This window comes from Arachis ipaensis, chromosome B6 (assembly GCF_059453495.1).
Source record: "Arachis ipaensis isolate K30076 ecotype BB chromosome B6, ASM5945349v1, whole genome shotgun sequence".
Lineage (NCBI taxonomy): Eukaryota > Viridiplantae > Streptophyta > Magnoliopsida > Fabales > Fabaceae > Arachis > Arachis ipaensis.
Window position 1 is genome coordinate 37,026,892 of NC_142441.1, and position 14,490 is coordinate 37,041,381.

Consider the following 14,490-nt stretch of genomic DNA (forward strand, 5'->3'; position numbering starts at 1 on the left):
CTGGGATTATTTATCCTATTTCTGACAGCCCCTGGGTGAGCCCTGTCCAAGTTGTTCCCAAAAAGGGAGGCATGACAGTGGTTCATAATGAAAAGAATGAACTGGTTCCTACAAGAACAGTTACAGGGTGGCGCATGTGTATTGACTACAGAAGGCTCAATACAGCCACCAGAAAAGATCATTTTCCTTTACCATTCATAGACCAAATGCTAGAAAGACTGGCAGGTCATGATTATTACTGATTTTTGGATGGCTACTCAGGCTATAACCAGATTGCAGTAGATCCCCAGGATCAAGAGAAAACAGCATTCACATGTCCATCTGGAGTGTTTGCTTATAGAAGAATGCCATTTGGGCTATGTAATGCGCCTGCAACCTTCCAGAGATGCATGCTCTCTATTTTCTCTGATATGGTGGAAAAATTTCTGGAAGTCTTCATGGATGACTTCTCAGTATATGGAGACTCATTCAGCTCCTGTCTTGATCACCTGAAACTAGTTCTGAAAAGATGCCAAGAGACCAACCTGGTTTTAAACTGGGAAAAATGTCACTTTATGGTGATTGAAGGGATTGTCCTTGGGCATAAAATTTCAAACAAAGGAATAGAGGTGGATCAAGCAAAAATAGAGGTAATTGAAAAATTACCACCACCTGCCAATGTTAAGGCAATCAGAAGCTTTCTGGGGCATGCAGGATTCTATAGGAGGTTTATAAAGGATTTTTCAAAAATTGTAAAACCTCTGAGCAATCTGCTAGCTGCTGACATGCCATTTGTGTTTGACACAGAGTGTCTACAGGCGTTTGAAATGCTGAAAGCCAAGCTGGTCACAGCACCAGTTATTTCTGCACTAGACTGGACATTACCATTTGAGCTAATGTGTGATGCCAGTGATCACGCCATTGGTGCAGTGCTGGGGTAGAGGCATGACAAGCTTCTGCACGTCAATTATTATGCTAGCCGCGTTTTAAATGATGCCCAGAAAAATTAACACAACCACAGAAAAAGAATTGCTTGCAGTGGTTTATGTCATTGACAAGTTTAGATCATACTTGGTAGGATCAAAGGTGATTGTGTATACTGACCATGCTGCTCTCAAATATCTACTCACAAAGCATGATTCAAAACCCAGGCTCATAAGATAGGTATTGCTTCTGCAAGAGTTTGATATAGAAATAAGAGACAGAAAAGGGACAGAGAACCAAGTGGCGGATCATCTGTCCTGGATAGAGCCAGTAGAAGGGACGTCCCTCCCCTCTCCTGAGATCTCTGAGACTTTTCCGAATGAGGATTTATTTGCCATTCAGGAAACACCATGGTTTGTAGACATTGCAAACTATAAAGCTGCAAGGTTCATACCCAAAGAGTACAACAGGCAACAAAAGAAAAAATTAATTACTGATGCAAAGTACTACTTGTGGGATGAACCCTATCTCTTTAAGAGATGTGCAGACAGAATAATCCGGAGATGTGTGCCTAGAGAAAAAGCACAGAGGATCCTATGGCATTGCCATGGATCACAATATGGAGGCCATTTCGGAGGTGAGCGAACAGCCACCAAGGTCTTCCAATGTGGCTTCTATTGGCCCACACTCTATAAAGATTCCCGAGAGTTTGTACGTAACTGTGACAGTTGCCAAAGAGCTGGTAATCTGCCTCATGGTTACGCCATGCCTCAACAAGGAATCTTGGAGATTGAGTTGTTTGACGTATGGGGAATTGACTTCATGGGACCTTTTCCACCATCATACTCAAACACTTATATTCTGGTGGCTTTTGACTACGTATCAAAATGGGTAGAGGTTGTTGCCACACCCACCAATGATACTAAAACAGTGCTGAAGTTCCTCCAGAAATATATCTTCAGCAGGTTTGGGGTCCCTAGAGTACTAATCAGTGATGGGGGCACTCACTTCTGCAACAAACAGCTTTACTCTGCCATGGTCCGGTATAGGATTCGCCACAAGGTGGTGACTCCATATCATCCACAGACTAATGGACAAGCTGAAGTCTCTAACAGAGAGCTAAAAAGAATCCTAGAACGGACTGTAAGTACCCGTAGAAAGGATTGGGCAAGAAGCTTGGATGATGCTCTGTGGGCATACAGAACAGCATTCAAGACTCCTATAGGGACCTCTCCATACCAACTTATGTATGGTAAGGCATGTCACCTGCCCGTGGAACTGGAACATAAAGCCTACTGGGCAACCAGATTCCTAAACTTTGATGCCAAATTAGCTGGAGAAAAAAGATTGCTCCAGCTAAATGAGCTAGAGGAATTCAGATTCACTGCTTTCGAAAATGCCAAGCTTTATAAAGAAAAATAAAAAAAATGGCATGACAGGAAGCTGTCATCTAGAATCTTTGAACCATGACAAAAGGTTCTGTTGTTTAACTCTAGGCTCAGGCTATTCCCCGGGAAACTGAAGTCCCGGTGGAGGGGACCATATGTGATTACAAGTGTATCACCATATGGTTATGTGGAGCTTCAAGATATTGATTCTGATAAGAAGTTCATTGTTAATGGACAGAGAATCAAGCACTATCTTGAAGGCAATGTTGAGCAAGAGTGTTCAAGGCTGAAGCTAGATTAAAAGCTCAGCAAGGTCCAGCTAAAGACAATAAAGAAGCGCTTGCTGGGAGGAAACCCAGCCATGGGGCATCACTTCCTCTAAGCATTTTTCCCTATTCTTGATTTTATTTGTTTATATAAAGTTCATTGATCCTAAGGTAAAGAGTCAATTGTATAAGTTCACAGGGTTACAGAAGGATTCTGCATGCAAAACAGAGAAAAAGAGCTCACTGGCAAGAAAACGCCAGTAAAAGTCTGTTTTGGGCGTTCAACGCCCAACAGAAGCATCCACTGGGCGTTGAACGCCAGTAAGGATAGCCATCTGGGCGTTGAACGCCAGAAAGAAGCTCTTTCTGGGCGTTTAATGCCAGATTTACAGCGTTCTGGGCGTTCAGAAAAATGCCCAGTAACAAAGGACTTCCTGGCGTTCAACGCCAGAAATAAGCAGCAGCTGGGTGTTGAACGCCCAGGAGAAGCAGCATTTGGGCGTTGAACACCCAAAACATGCAGCGTTTGGGCGTTCAAACGCCAGGATGGTGGGGAGGAGGTAAATTCATTTTTTCTTCATATTTTTTATTTTAATCTTAATTTTCATATTTCAATTCATGATTTCTTGCATAAACATGTTACAAACCCTGATTTCTAAAATCCCTAATTTCTAAAAACCCTTCTTTAAAAATATTAAATGTATCTTAATCCATAAGCACAAGTCCTTTTTTCCAATCCAATTCAACTCTTTTTCAAAATTTTCAAAACAGATCTATCTCTTTTCATTCAAAAATCTTTTCAACTAATCAAAATCTTTTTCAAATATCTTTCATATCTTTTCAATTTTAAACTATATCTTTTCTTATCATATTTTTTTTAAAAAAATCATATCTTTTATCTTATCTTTCTCCCTATTTTCGAAACCCCCCCTCTCCTTTTAAATATGGGTTCGGCCTCCCTCCCCTTCCATCCACAATTGCACCTAGCTCTCCTTCTCTCCCTCTCCTTTCTTTTTTTTTGCTTGAGGACAAGCAAACCTCTAAGTTTGGTGTGCTTATCCGTGATCACTAAGATCATGGCTCCTAAAGGAAAACAACCCACTCCAAGAGGCAAGAAAGAGAGTGTTCCAAAATCACTTTGGAATCAAGGGAAGTTCTTAACTAAAGAACATTCAGACCATTATTACAAAATAATGGGTCTAAGATCAGTGATCCCGAAAGTCAGTTTCGATCTGAAAGAAGACGAATATCCGGAGATCCAGGAGCAAATTCGAATCAGAAACTGGGAGATCCTAGCCAATCCTGAAATGAAAGTGGGAAGGAATATGGCCCATGAGTTCTATGCTAATATGTGGCATACAGACAGGCAAAGACTATCTGGATCTGCTATCTATGACTATCGGACCTTGGTCAGAGGAAAGATTATTCATACCCACCCTGACAAGATCAAGGAGATCTTAAAGTTACCTCAGCTGAAAGATGATCCAGACTCCTTCAATAGGAGAATGATGAGAACAGACAAGGGCCTAGATAAGATTCTAGAGGACATATGCATCCCTGGAGTCAGGTGGACCACCAGCACGAAGGGTGTTCCAAATCAACTCAAAAGAGAAGATCTCAAACCAGTCGTCAGAGGATGGCTGGACTTCATTGGGCATTCTCTGCTGCCCACTAGCAACCGTTCTGAAGTCACTAGTAGAAGAGAAGTGATGATCCATTGCATCATGATGGGAAAAGAAGTGGAAGTTCATCAACTGATTTCAACTGAATTTTACAAAATTGCAAACAAAAATTCCAAAGATGCCAGGTTGGCTTATCCAAGCTTGATTTCTATGCTCTGCAAGGACGCTGGAGTAAGGATGGGAATAACTGAGTATATCTCAATTGAGCGACTAATCACCAAAGCATCAATGGAAAAACAACAAGCACAGGATGACCCCATCAAGAAGAAAACACAGGAATTTCTCCCAGAAATCCCTCAATCTGAATACTGGGAGTATCTTTAAACATCAGTTACCAAGATGCAAGAAGCTATGGAACAAATAATGAAAGAACAGAAGGAATAAAGTAGCATTCTTTGCTATTTGATTAAAGAACAGAAGGAGCAAGGGCGTGACTTAAGGGAATTGAAGCGCTAGAAATTATCTCTTGAAGGACCAAGCACCCCGCAGATTAGAGGAACATCCACTCCCCAGAACAAAGGTTGTTAAATTCCAATCTTATTCTAGTTTTACCTTAGGAGTCATATAGTAGTAATTAGTATCTATATTTTTTTGATTTTATCTCCAATTAAGCTATAATTTAATTTTCTCATCATCATCAAACATGAATAAAATAGAATAATTTCTTTAGAATAAGAGGCAATAATTTTTGAGTTTTTAATAAGAACATTCTAATTATTTACATGTGGTGGCAATGCTTTCTGTCTTCTGAATGAATGCTTGAACAGTGCATATGTCTTTTGAATTTGATGTTTAAGACTGTTAAATATGTTGGCTCTTGAAAGAATGATGAACATGAGACATGTTATTGATAATCTGAAAAATCATAAAAAAATGATTCTTGAAGCAAGAAAAAGCAGCAAAGAACAAAAGCTTACAGAAAAAAAAAGCAAGCAGAAAAAGCCAATAGCCCTTAAAACCAAAAGGCAAGGGTAATAAAAAGGATCCAAGGCTTTGAGCATCAGTGGATAGGAGGGCCTAAAGGAATAAAATCCTGGTCTAAGCGGCTGAACCAAGCTGTCCCTAACCATGTGCTTGTGGCGTGAAGGTGTCAAGTGAAAACTTGAGACTGAGCGGTTAAAGTCAAGGTCCAAAGCAAAAAGAAGAGTGTGCTTAAGAACCCTGGACACCTCTAATTGGGGACTTTAGCAAAGCTGAGTCACAATCTGAAAAGGTTCACCCAATTATGTGTCTGTGGCATTTATGTATCTGGTGGTAATACTGGAAAACAAAGTGCTTAGGGCCACGGCCAAGACTCATAAAGTAGCTGTGTTCAAGAATCATCATACTGAAATAGAAGAATCAATAACACTATCTGAATTCTAAGTTCCTATAGATGCCAATCACTCTGAGCTTCAATGGATAAAGCGAGATGCCAAAACTGTTCGGAAGCAAAAAGCTACTAGCCCCGCTCATCTAATTAGAATCTGAGCTTCACTCAAAAACTCTGAGATATTATTGTTTCTTGACTCATTTGTATTCTATTTTATTTATCTAGTTGCTTGAGGACAAGCAACAGTTTAAGTTTGGTGTTGTGATGAGCGGGTATTTTATACGCTTTTTGGGGTTAATTTCATATAGATTTTAGTATATTTTAGTTAGTTTTTAGTTTATTCTCATTAGTTTCTAGGAAAAATTCATATTTCTGGACTTTACTATGAGTTTGTGTGTTTTTCTGTAATTTCAGGTATTTTCTGGCTGAAATTGAGGGAGCTGAGCAAAAATCTGATTCAGGCTGAAAAAGGACTGCTGATGCTGTTGGATTCTGACCTCTCTGCACTCAAAATGGAATTTCTGGAGCTACATGAGTCCAAATGACGTGCTTCCAATTGCGTTGGAAAGTAGACATCCAGGGCTTTCCAGCAATATATAATAGTTCATACTTTGCTCAAGGATAGATGACGTAAACTGGTGTTCAACGCCAGTTTTATGCTGTAGTCTGGCGTCCAGCGCCAGAAACAAGTCAAAAGTTGGAGTTCAACGCCAGAAATGGATCCAAAGCTGGCGTTGAACGCCCAAAACAGCCCTATGCACATGAGAAGCTTTAGTCTCAGCCCCAGCACATACCAAGTGGGCCCCAGAAGTGAATTTATGCACCATCTATCATAGTTGACTCATTTTCTGTAAACCTAGGTTACTAGTTTAGTATTTAAACAACTTTTAGAGATTTATTTTGTATCCCATGACATTTTAGATCTGAACTTTGTACTCTTTGATGGCATGAGTCTCTAAACGCCAGTCTGGTGCCCATTTCTGGCGTTAAACGCCCAGAATGGTGCCAGACTGGGCGTTTAACGCCCATTCTGCTACCCTTACTAGCGTTTAAACGCCAGTAAGTTTCTCCTCCAGGGTGTTCTATTTTTCATTCTGTTTCTGCTTTTTCAATTGTTTTTGTGACTTCACATGATCATCAACCTATAGAAAATATAAAATAACAAAAGAAAATAGAAATTTAACATAGATAAAAAAAATTGGGTTGCCTCCCAACAAGCGCTTCTTTAATGTCAATAGCTTGACAGTGGCTCTCATGGAGCCTCACAGATGTTCAGAGCAATGTTGGAACCTCCCAACACCAAACTTAGAGTTTGAATGTGGGCGTTCAACACCAAACTTAAAGTTTGGTTGTGGCCTCCCAACACCAAACTTAGAGTTTGACTGTGGGGGCTCTGTTTGACTCTGTATTGAGAGAAGCTCTTCATGCTTCCTCTCCATGGTGACAGAGGGATATCCTTGAGCTTTAAACACAAGGGAGTCTCCATTCACTTGAATGATCAATTCTCCTCTGTCAACATCAATCACAGCTTTTGTTGTGGCTAGGAAGGGTCTGCCAAGGATGATGGATTCATCCATACACTTCCCAGTCTCTAGGATTATAAAATCAGCAGGGATGTAATGGTCTTCAACCTTTACCAAGACATCCTCTACAAGTCCATAAGCCTATTTCTTTGAATTGTCTGCCATCTCCAGTGAGATTCTTACAGCTTGTACCTCAATGATCCCTAGCTTCTCCATTACAGAGAGAGGCATGAGGTTTATACTTGACCCTAGGTCACACAGAGCCTTCTCAAAGGTCATGGTGCCTATGGTACAAGGTATTGAGAACTTTCCAGGATCTTGTCTCTTCAGAGGTAATTTCTGCCTAGTCAAGTTATCTAGTTCTTTGATGAGCAATGGAGGTTCATCCTCCCAAGTCTCATTACCAAACAACCTGCCATTTAGCTTCATGATTGCTCCAAGGTACTTAGTAACTTGCTCTTCAGTAACATCTTCATCCTCTTCAGAGGAAGAATACTCATCAGAGCTCATGAATGGCAGAAGTAGATTCAATGGAAACTCTATGGTCTCAGTCTGAGCCTCAGATTCCCATGGTTCCTCATTAGGAAACTCCTTGGAGGTCAGTGGACGTCCATTGAGGTCTTCCTCAGTGGAGATTACTGCCTCTTCCTCCTCTCCAGGTTCGGCCATGTGAGACGTGTTTATGGCCTTGCACTCTCTCTTTGGATTCTCTTCTGTATTGCTTGGGAGAGTACTGGAAGGGAGTTCAGTAATTTTCTTACTCAGCTGACCCACTTGTGCCTCCAAATTTCTAATGGAGGACCTTGTTTCAGTCATGAAACTTTGAGTGGTTTTGATTAGATCAGAGACAATGGTTGCTAAGTCAGAGTGGCTCTACTTAGAATTCTCTGTCTGTTGCTGAGAAGATGATGGAAAAGGCTTGCAATTGCTAAACCTATTTCTTCCACCATTATTGTTGTTGAAACCTTGTCGAGGTCTCTGTTGATCTTTCCATGAGAGACTTGGATGATTTCTCCATAAAGGATTATAGGTATTTCCATAGGGTTCTCCCATGTAATTCACCTCTTCCATTGCTGGGTTCTCAGGATCATAAGCTTCTTCTTCAGAGGAAGCTTCCTTAGTACTGCCTGTTGCTGCTTGCATTCCAGACAGACTCTGAGAAATCATATTGACTTGCTGAGTCAATATTTTATTCTGAGCCAATATGGCATTCAGAGTATCAATTTCAAGAACTCCATTCTTCTGATTCGTCCCATTATTCACAGGATTCCTTTCAGAAATGTAAATGAATTGGTTATTTGAAACCATTTCAATGAGTTCCTGAGCTTCTGCAGGTGTCTTCTTCAGATGAAGAGATCCTCCAGCAGAGCTATCCAATGACATCTTGGATAGTTCAGACAGACCATCATAGAAAATTCCTATTATGCTCCATTCATAAAGCATGTCAAAAGGACATCTTCTGATTAATTTCTTGTATCTTTTCCAAGCTTCATAGAGGGATTCACCTTCCTTCTGTCTAAAGGTTTGGACTTCCACTCTAAGCTTGCTCAATTTTTGAGGTGGAAAGAACTTTGCCAAGAAGGCATTGACTAGCTTTTCCCAAGAATTCAGGCTTTCTTTAGGTTGTGAGTCCAACCATGTCCTAGCTCTGTCTCTTACAGCAAAAGAAAAAAGCATAAGTCTGTAGACTTCAGGGTCAACCCCATTGGTCTTAACAGTGTCACAGATTTGCAAGAATTCAGCTAAGAACTGATGAGGATCTTCCAATGGAAGTCCATGAAACTTGCAATTCTGTTGCATTAGAGAAACTAATTGAGGCTTAAGCTCAAAGTTGTTTGCTCTAATGGCAGGGATTGAGATGCTTCTCCCATAGAAGTCGGGAGTAGGTGTAGTAAAGTCACCAAGCACCTTCCTTGCATTGTTGGCATTGTTGTTTTTGGCTACCATGGTTTCTTCTTCCTTGAAAAGCTCTGTTAGGCCCTCTAAAGAGAGATGTTATTTAACTTCTCTTAGCTTTCTCTTCAAGGTCCTTTCAGGTTCAGGATCGGCTTGAACAAGTATGCCTTTATCTTTGTTCCTGCTCATATGAAAGAGAAGAGAACAAGAAAGTAGGAATCCTCTATGTCACAGTATAGAGATTCCTTGAGGTGTCAGAGGAAAAGAAGAATAGAAGGAGGAGGTAGATAGAAGAGAATTCGAACATATAAAGAAGGAGGGAGTTCGAATTGCACCTTGAGAAAGAGTGTTAGTCCTTTAAATAGAAGGATGTGAGAAGAGGGGAAGAATTTTCGAAATTAAAGTAAAAGATTTTGAAATAATTAAAAGAAATTTTGAAAATTTGATTGATGATTTTCGAAAACTAAAATTGGGAAAGAAATTAAGTGATTTTTGAAAAAAAAATTGAAATTAGAAATCAAAAAGATATGATTGAGAGTTAATTTTGAAAAAGATGTGATTGAAAATATATGATTGAGAAGATATGATTGAAAATCAAACTAAAAAGAGAAAGTTTTAAAATTAAAGTTGATTACTTGACTAACAAGAAATTAGAAGATATGATTCTTAAAATTTAAAATTTGATCCTTTCTTAATAGGCAAGTAACAACTTGAAAATTTTGAAGTAAATCATTAATTTTAGCAAGGATTTTCGAAAATAATAAAAAAATGGAAAGAAATTGATTTTGAAAAGATATGATTGAAAAGATATGATTTGAAAAAGATTTGATTTTGAAAATTTGAAAAAAATCTGAATTAAAAACAAAATCTTCCCTGTAGTGTCATCCTGGCGTTAAACGCCCAGAATGGCATCCATTCTGGCGTTTAACACCCAAAATCCTACCTCGTTGGGCGTTAAACGCCCAGCCATGTACCCTGGCTGGCGTTTAAACGCCAGTTTTCCTTCTTCACTGGGTGTTTTGAACGCCCAGTTTTTTCTGTTTGATTCCTCTGCTGAATGTTCTGAATCTTCAATTCTCTGTATTATTAGCTTGAAAATACATATTTTTGAAAATATTTTTGAATTTTTGATGATGAGAAACAATAAAAAATGCAACTAAGATCAAATAAACAATGCATGCAGGACACCAAACTTAAAAATTTTCATATAGGAGACACTAACAAATTGAGAATGCATATGAGAAACAACAAAACACACAAAACAAGAGAATTTAAAGATCAGAGCAATGAAATCATCAAGAACAACTTGAAGATCAATGAAGAACAATATGTATAAATTCGAAAAATGCAAGAAGAAGAAAGTCATGTAATTGACACCAAACTTAAAAATTGATACTAGACTCAAATAAGAAACATAAAATATTTTTTATTTTTATGGTTTTATAAATTTTTTTGTGATTTTCGAAACTTATATGGAAAAGAAAATAAAAAGATTCAAAACTTTTAATAAGAATTCCAGGAATCATGCAATGTTAGTCTAAAGCTTCAGTCTAAAAAGATTAGACATGTTTGGCCAAGCTTCAGCAGGACAGTACATTCAGCAGCTAAATTGATGAGAATCAATCAGCTTTTGTGATGCTAAGAACATCACCTTGAAACTCTAGAATTCATTCTTAAAAATTCTGAAAAGTACCTAATCTAAGCAACAAGATGAACCGTCAGTTGTCCAAACTCGAACAATCCCCGACAACGGCGCCAAAAACTTGGTGCACGAAATTGTGATCATCAATAATGGCCCCAAAGGACTTGGAGCTCTTAAACATGAATCACACTTTGTCACAATTCCACACAACTAACCAGCAAGTGCACTGGGTCGTCCAAGTAATAAACCTTACGTGAGTAAGGGTCGATCCCTCGGAGACTGTCGGCTTGAAGCAAGCTATGGTCACCTTGTAAATCTCAGTCAGGCGAATTCAGATGGTGATGGAGAATTGATAATTAAAAGATGAATAAAATATAAAATAAAGATAGAGATACTTATGTAATTCTTCGGTTGGAATTTCAGATAAGCGTATGAAGATGCTTTGTTCCTCCTGAACCTCTGCTATCCTATTGCCTTCTTCCAATCATTCATGCTCCTTTCCATGGCAAGCTTTATGTTGGGCATCACCGTTGTCAATGGCTACTTCCCGTCCTCTCAATGAAAACGTTCCAAATGCGCTGTCACCGCACGGCTAATCATCTGTCGGTTCTCGATCATGTCGGAATAGGATCCATTGATCCTTTTGCGTCTGTCACACGCCCCACAATCGCGAGTTTGAAGCTCGTCACAGTCATCCCTTCCCAGATCCTACTCGGAATACCACAGACAAGGTTTAGACTTTCCGTATCTCAAGAATGACCGCCAATAATTCTAGCCTATACCACGAAGGTTCCAATCTGAGATTAGAAACCCAAGAGATACGCATTCAAGCCATTACTAGTAGAACAGAGGTGGTTGTTAGGCACATGTTCATAGGTGAAAATGATGATGAGTGTCACGGATCATCACATCCATCAAGTTGAAGAACGAATGAATATCTTGGAGAAGAAATAGACTTGAGTTGAATAGAAAAATAATAGTACTTTGTATTAATTCTTGAAGAACAGCAGAGCTCCACACCTTAATCTATGGTGTGTAGAAACTCCACCATTGAAAATACATAAGAACAAGGTCTAGGCATGGCTAAATGGCCAGCCTCCAAACGTGTCTAAGATAGCATAAGACCTATCAAAGATCGATGCAAATACAATAGCAAAAGGTCCTATTTATAGAAAACTAGTAGCCTAGGGTTTACAGAAATAAGTAATTAATGCAGAAATCTTCTTCCGGGCCCACTTGGTGTGTGCTTGGACTGAGCATTGAAACTTCCATGTGTAGAGACTTTTCTTGGAGTTAAACGCCAGCTTTTGTGCCAGTTTGGGCGTTTAACTCCAGCTTTTGTGCCAGTTTTGGAGTTAAACGCCAGAATTCTTGAGCTGACTTGGAACGCCAGTTTGGGCCATCAAATCTCGGGCAAAGTATTGACTATTATATATTGATGGAAAGCTCAGGATGTCTACTTTCCAACGCAATTGAGATCGCGCCAATTGGGCTTCTGTAGCTCTAGAAAATCCACTTTGAGTGCAGGGAGGTCAGAATCCAACAGCATCTACAGTCCCTTTTCAGCCTCTGAATTAGATTTTTGCTCAGGTCCCTCAATTTCAGCCAGAAAATACCTAAAATCATAGAAAAACACACAAACTCATAGTAAAGTCCAGAAGAGTGATTTTTATTTAAAAACTAATTAAAATATACTAAAAACATACTAAAAATAATGCCAAAAAGCGTATAAATTATCCGCTCATCATGTTCCTTGGTGTTTTCCCTCCAAAATTTTCGAAAACAAGGAGCATTAGATCTAAAAATTTTAAGTTGTGTGTTTTTTGTGTGTTTTTCCTTTTCATCATAAAATTCAAAAATCAAAAAAAATATCTTCTCTAACTATTTTTTAGCAAATATTTCGAAATTTTTTCAAAAAAAAAGGTTCAGATTTTTATTTTAAAATTTCTATTTTATCTTATCTTAGTTTTAAAAATTTCGAAATTCAATTTTTTTTCAAAAAAATCATATCTTTTTCAAAATTTTATCTTATCTTATTTCAAATTTCAAATTTCAACTTCCAAAATTTCAAAATTCAAATTTCAAAATTTAAAATTCAAAATCTTATTTTCAAATTTAAAAATCAAATCTTTTTCATATCTTTTCTTTTTTTATTTTATTTTATTTTCTTACAAGTATCTTTAATTTTCAGACATATCTTTTTCAAAACTTCCTAACCAATTTATCTCTCTTCATTTTTTTCGAAAATCCTCACCCACATCTTTTTCAAATCTTTTTAATTAATTAATTTAGTTTTCAGTTTTCTTTTATTTTTTTTTCTTCTAATTTTCGAAATTATAGTCAATTTTTCATTTATTTTATTTTATTTTATTTTAATTTCGATTTTCAAAAAAAAATTAAATATTTTATTTGCAATCCGCATCATCTCCCTTTCTCCATCATGGATCTAAGTGGAAATGAACAGTCCAAAAGGACTCTGGGATCATATGCTAATCCCACTACTGCTACATATGAGAGTAGTATCTGTATACCTCCCATCAAAGAAGGCAGTTTTGAGCTGAATCCTCAGCATATTGTCATGGTGCAGCAAAACTGCCAGTATTTCGGTCTTCCACAAGAAGAACCTACTGAGTTTCTGGCACAATTCTTGCAAATTGCTGACACAGTACGTGACAAGGAGGTAGATCAGGATGTATATAGACTGTTACTGTTTCCGTTTACTGTAAAAGATTAAGCTAAAAGGTGGTTAAATAACCAACCCACAGCAAGCATAAGGACATGGAAACAGTTATCAGACAAATTCCTGAATCAATATTTCCCTCCAAAAAGGACGACACAGCTAAGGCTGGACATCCAAGGCTTTAAACAAGAGAATGATGAATCCATTTATAATGCCTGGGAGAGGTACAGAGGGATGCTAAGAAAATGCCCTTCTGAAATGTTTTCAGAATGGGTGCAATTAAACATCTTCTACTATGGGCTTACAGAAAGAGCTCAGGTATCTTTAGACCACTCAGCAGGTGGATCTCTACACATGAGAAAAACTATTGAAGAGGCTCAAGAGCTTATTGATATAGTTGCTAGAAATCAACATTTGTACATAAGTAGTGGGTCCTCCATAAAAGAAGAAGCCAAAGCAGTGTCTACTGAACTTGGTCCTCCAGAACAAGTTGCTGAACTCAATCAACAATTGTGCTTTCTAACAAAACAGCTAGCAGAATTCAAGGAGATGCTACAAGACACTAAAAATTCTAATAAAAATATGGAGGCACAATTGAATCAGACAAAACAGCAGTTATCAAAGCAGATAACAGAAGAGTGCCAGGCAGTTTAATTAAGAAGTGGAAAAACATTAAATATTTCACTTCAGAGCAGCAAAAAGCCAAGGAAAGAACAACTGACAGAGGATGAGCAAAATATCATCCAAAATCCCTCTGAGGACAGTAAGAGCCCAGAGAGGAACAATTCTGGCGTTCAAACGCCAGAAACAGGCAAGGAGCTGGCATTAAACGCCCAAAAGAAGCTCAGTTCTGGCGTTCAAACGCCAGGAACAGGTAAGGAGTTGGCGTCCAACGCCAATCCAGGTTTCACCCCTGGCATTCAAATGCTAGTGAGGGATCAGACACACACAAGTACTGATAACAACCCCTCTAAAAAGGCTTCCCCAACCACCTCTGTAGGAAATAAACCTGCAGCAACCAAAGTTGAGGAATACAAAGCCAAGATGCCTTATCCTCAAAAACTCCGCCAAGAGGAGCAGGATAAGCAATTTGCTTGCTTTGCAGACTATCTCAGGACTCTTGAAATAAATATTCCGTTTGCAGAGGCACTTGAGCAAATACCTTCTTATGCCAAGTTCATGAAAGAGATCTTGAGTC

At 38.5% G+C, this 14,490-nt stretch overlaps 1 non-coding gene across 1 annotated transcript; it reads left to right on the plus strand.

The window, feature by feature from the left end:
* The first annotated feature begins 8,511 nt into the window (after positions 1–8,511).
* LOC148555158 (small nucleolar RNA R71) lies at positions 8,512–8,619 on the plus strand. Its single transcript, XR_015886962.1, has one exon. It is a non-coding gene; the product is annotated as a small nucleolar RNA R71 (small nucleolar RNA).
* The last annotated feature ends 5,871 nt before the right edge of the window (positions 8,620–14,490 follow it).